The sequence below is a fragment of the Durio zibethinus genome, chromosome 12, assembly GCF_047325235.1.
Source record: "Durio zibethinus cultivar Kanyao isolate XHJ-2024 chromosome 12, ASM4732523v1, whole genome shotgun sequence".
Taxonomy (NCBI): Eukaryota; Viridiplantae; Streptophyta; class Magnoliopsida; order Malvales; family Malvaceae; genus Durio; species Durio zibethinus.
Genome location: NC_143173.1, coordinates 9948248 through 9953819, shown reverse-complemented (window position 1 = coordinate 9953819; position 5572 = coordinate 9948248). Strand labels below are relative to the sequence as shown.

General features: G+C 30.6%; 1 pseudogene; it reads right to left on the bottom strand.

The window, feature by feature from the left end:
- Positions 1-556: 556 nt before the first annotated feature.
- Positions 557-1146, bottom strand: LOC149515653 (secreted RxLR effector protein 161-like; annotated as a pseudogene).
- Positions 1147-5572: the final 4426 nt, after the last annotated feature.

Sequence of the window (5572 nt, the reverse complement as noted above, 5' to 3'; positions counted from 1 at the left end):
TCATGCAAGCTTTGTTCCAAGATCTCTTCTTTACTTTCTTGTTTTACAATTTATTAATTATTGTTTTATTTAGTCTTTGGCAACAATCTTTTACTTCCCAAGTGACAATTGGTGAAGTCAAGATCTTTGCCCACACATCGACTTTAATCTTTACTTAAACCCTATAACTCTAAAGCTTTAAATATTTATTTGTTTAGATATAAGATTTTAGTCTTTCACTTTTGGTAATTGTAAGCAACCCAACATTCTTTCCTATAATTCCTGAGGAGACAATACTTGGAATATCCTCTTTATTACTTAATCTGTGCATTTGCAAGCTCTATATGAAAAGCAACAATCAAAGACCTTTATAAGATGTCAAATGTCAAAGTAATGCAAATATGACAATATCTTAGCCAAAATATGATTCGGTTGGAGGGCAAATACCAATAATCTCTTACTTGCACTAAAACCAATCATTTATGTATTTAATATCATATTTGATTACATGCTTAACATGTTTCTACTCAAACATAGCTTTAGTAAGAGGCTCAATAATGTTATCCTCAGTGGTTCCTCATTCCATTTTAACATCACCTCTAGAAACAAAGTCTCTAATAAAATGATATTACCTTAATACATATTTGGATCTTTGATGAGACCTTGGTTCTTTGGCTTAAGCAATAGCTCCATTGTTCTCATAATAGACTATTATTGGATCAGCAATGCTAGGAACAACAATTAGTTCAATTTTGAACTTCTTGATCGAAAAAACCTCTTTTTTAACCTCAGATGCAGAGATGTATTCAGCTTCGGTTGCAAAGTCTATAGTTGTACTTTATTTGAAACTTTTCCAACTCACTACTCCACCATTCAAAGCAAAAATATACCCACTTTAGGACTTACTATCATCCTTGTCAAATTGAAAGCTTGCATCATAATAGCCATCAATAAAGAGTTTGGCCCCACCATAGTCAAGAAACATATCTTTACTTCTTCTCAAGTACTTAAGGATTGTTTTTATAGCCTTTAGTGACATTCACCTGAAATTGCTTGATATCTACTTGTTATGCTTAAAGTATATGAGATATTAGGCCTTGTACACAGCATTACATACATAATGGATCTAATTGCCGAAGCATATAAAACCCTATGCATGCTATCTTTCTCAATTTGTGTCTGAGGAAAGATTTATGCCATGTGAGACTGGCAAGTATCTTTTTTTATATTCTTCCATACTAAACCTTTTTAGCATTTGGTTTATGTATTCGAATTGTGAGAGAACAAGCAACCTCTTTAATTTATCTTTATAGATCCTAATGCCTAGTACATATATTGTTTCTCTCAAATCTTTTATGAAAAACTTCTTTGATAACCAAATCTAGGTAGATTTTAGCATGGGTATATCACTTCCTATAAGCAATATGTCATCCACATACAATACTATGAAAAAGATTGTACTTCTACTTGTCTTCTTGTATACACAAGGTTCATCTAGGTTTTTTATGAATCCAAATTCAATAATTACTTCATTAAAATGTATATTCCAACTCCTTGATGCTTGCTTAAGTCCATAGATAGACCTTTGAAGCTTACACACATGTCGGCATTCTTTTTGGATTCAAAACTTTCGGGTTATGTCATGTACACATCCTCTTGCAAATTCCCATTTGAGAATGTTGTTTTGACATCTGTTTGCCATATCTTATAGTCATGATATCTAGTAATAGCAAACAAAATCTTAATGGATTTTAATAGGATATTGGTGAAAAAGTTTCATAAAAATCAACTCCTTGTTTTTTATTATAACCTTTTGCAACTAGCCTAGTTTTGTACATTTGTACATTGCCATCCATGTCAGTTTTCTTTTTGAAAGCCCATTTACACCTTATGGGTCTTATCGCTTCAGATGGTTCCACCAAAGTCCATACTTGGTTGCATAAATGGATTCCATTTTAGATTTCATGGCCTTATTTCTCAAAATCAATATCCAACATTGCTTTTTGATAGGTAGTAAGATCATCATCTATAATTAACTTATCCTTATCCATGAGAAATCTATATATTTTAAGAGCTTGGTAAGTCTTACTTGACTTATGGTATACTTTAAGCTTTTGGCTATACATCTAATGCCTTAGTTATTGACTCAAGTTCTATTCTTGTGCCAATTTTATTTCTTGAACTTTTTCAAGTTCTACTTTACTCCTACTGTTCTCTTCAAAGATAAATTTTTTTTTCCAAGAATACAGCATGTCTAGAAATAAACACCTTTTTGTTTCTCAAAGTTGCAGAAATAATATCCAATAGTTTCTTTTGGATATCTAACAAATTTACACTTAACCAATCTGGCTCCAAGGTTGTCGGCTTATGCATGCTTCACATAAGCATCACATCTCTAAATCCTTATGTGTGACAAATTAGGTCTATTACCTTTCCACATCTCAAATAGTGTCTTGTCATTGAATTTAGATGAAACTATATTTAAATGATAAACGATTGTTTCAAGAATATAACCCCAAATAGGAAGATTTCAATTATTCATCATGGACCGAACCACGTCCAACATGGTTCTATTTCTCCTTTAGAAGCTCCAATGTGTTATGGTGTTCCAAGTGGAGTCCGTTGTAAGAATTCCCATTTTTTTAGATATTCTAAAAATCATGGCTTAAGTATTCACCACGCAGATCAGATCTAAGTGTCATGATACTTTAATAATTTTTTTTTCAATCTCCATTCTAAATTCTTTGAACTTTTTAAAAGATTCAAAGTTATGTTTCATTAAATATGCAAAACCATATCTTGTATGATAATCAATGAATGTCATGAAATAAGAGTATTCTCCTCTAGCATTTATGTTAATTGGGCCACACACATTTGAATGTATTATCCAAGAGCCACATTAGCTCTTTTTCATTTTCCAATAAAAAATGATTTGATCATCTTTCCAAGCAACCATAATTCACAAGTGCCATATGATTCGTTATCAAAAGGATCATAGTATTTTTGTTTATGTAACTTTGTGATTCTTGTTTCATTGATGTGACCAAGTCTATAATGCCACAAGATTGATTCAGTTTATCTAGTTTAGCCTTCTTGACATTTATATTGAGAACATCATTGTTTAGTCCATAAACATATATGCCATTATCATACATTCCCATGCCATAAAATACATCATTTAAATAAAAGGAACAATAATTGCCTTTAATATTAAATTTGTATCCATCATTCATACTTAAATAAGAATCTAAAATGATGTTTCAAGTTATGACAGGAACATAATAACAATCCTTTAGTTCAAAAACCAAACCAGAAGGCAAAGGTAAATAATAAGTCCTCACAGCATAGGCAACAACACTTGTACCATTTCCAACACATAAGAACACCTCTCCCTTCTTTAGGCATTATTAGCTTTTTAGGTGAGATGATGATCCAAGAGGGGGGTGACTTGGATTTCTCTAAATTTTTTTCAAATAAATGATTTCAATGTAATTGAATGGAAATTAAAACGATAAGCACTTTTGATGAAAATATAATATAAACAATAACAATTAATGAACCTAAAATCAAATATAAACAACAATAAATTATAAGGAGATAGGGCTAGAAAAATCAAACACAATGATTTATAGAGGTTTGATCCTTCTCCACAAGGCATCTATATCTTCTTTTTAGTTGTTCACACTAAGGCTTCAATCCGCTAATTGAAGAAAAATTCTTACAAGATACAAACCTATCTTGTACTAAATCTCTATCTTTTTTTTTTGTTAAGGTTTAGATAGCAACCTCTACCCTTATAATATCAAGAGGATATCTCACCTCTTGCTTATAAGATAACCCAAATAATTTTTACAAACTAAAAAACCTCTCAAGGTTGAGTGTTTGCCTAATGAAGTACAAAAAAAATGATGAATGAAAACACAACAATATTTTGGATACAAGAAATACAAATGATATTAAATTTAAGCTCTAAAAACTCTTGATTCTAAGAGAAAATGAAAATAAAACGTGTTAGCACTTACTCTCTTGCTTGATCAATCTTTTTGGTGTGTTGGAATGACCAATTTATAGAGAAATTGAGAAAATAGCTGTTGGGAATGCTTGGGAAATGAAAAACCATGTTTTCTTCCTTTGAAACTAGCAGTTAGAGCTTTTTTAGGATGAAGAGATCGATTGGTATTAATAGGGAATCGATTGGTTCTTAAATTTCACTCAATTTTTTATTATTACAGTATAGGGGATCGATTGGTTTTGGTACCCGATCGATTGGGTCAGCTAGGGGAACGATCCTGTAACCCAGGGGATCAATCCATTCAAGCTGTTTTATTGTATCTTGTTTTGCACTCTACTCACTAATTTGATCATATCTTAAGTTATAAAAATCCAAATCACAAAACTATTTACAAATTTAGAAACTAGACTTAAAGGGCTTTCTACCCATATAATTCATCACCTAATTCATTATGTATGAATTATAGTTAATTTTCAAAACTACCCCTTGTGAGTTTTTAGATAACTGCAAAGTGTCTAGTAAAAATTCAAAATCTTTTCTTAGAAAATTTGGATTTTGATTTTGTTTAATCCATTAGAAAGTAGACTCAAAGAGCTTTCCAACCATATAAAATTCAAATATTTAAAACTTTGTGAATTAATATAGAAAAATAAAACAAGTTCGATGTTGGAAAATTTTGTTCTTGTAAAATAACTTTTTTAAGTTAATCTATTTCTCAAAACCAATATTATTAAAATTGTATTAAGTCCAAAATGAATAAATTCACTTTAAAAACAACAATTGTACTTTCATTTAAGCTCAAATAAATAATCTTTAAAGATAGATTTGGTTTTAGAAATATGAAAACAAAGAAAGGTTTGTTTACACATTGAAAAAATATTATTTGTTTAGTACCAAAATATAAAACTTAAGAATATGTGCTGAATAAATCTTTTTCAAAATCTTAATCAAGATTATTTAGTTTAATGTTTTGTTATTTCAAAATAAGGATCATTTCAAGGCTAAGAGGCATCTACTCTTCTTTAGTCCCCGTATGTCATTACATAAGTGAGAACCACATCGGGTATCTAATACCCAAGAAGATGTGTCAAGAAAAGATAGATTGATCCCAATCATAAATATACCTAAAGTAAAAGTCTCTTTAGACTTTTTCTCCTTCAAGCTTGCCAAGTAGACCTTGTAATTCCTCTTCCAATGACCATCATTGCCACAATTATGACATGCAACCTTGTCTTTTTTTCATGTTGCTAGTAGGCTTGATAGCCTTACTAACACCCTCTTTCTTATCAACCTTCTTATTTTTCTTCTTCTTGGCTGACTTTTTCTTGGCTTTAGATGAAGAAATGGATTTTTTGGTAATGTTTAACATATTCATCAATTGTGGTAATGTTACTTCCATATGATGCATATTGAAGTTTATTACAAATTGTGAAAAGCTACTGGAAAAGATGACAAGATCAAGTCAACACTTAACTCATGATCCATTACAAACCTTAATTATCCAAGTTTCTCAATCCAATTGATAATCTTGAGACAATGCACTTTGACTAAAGTGCTCTCAAATATCATTGCTCGAAACAA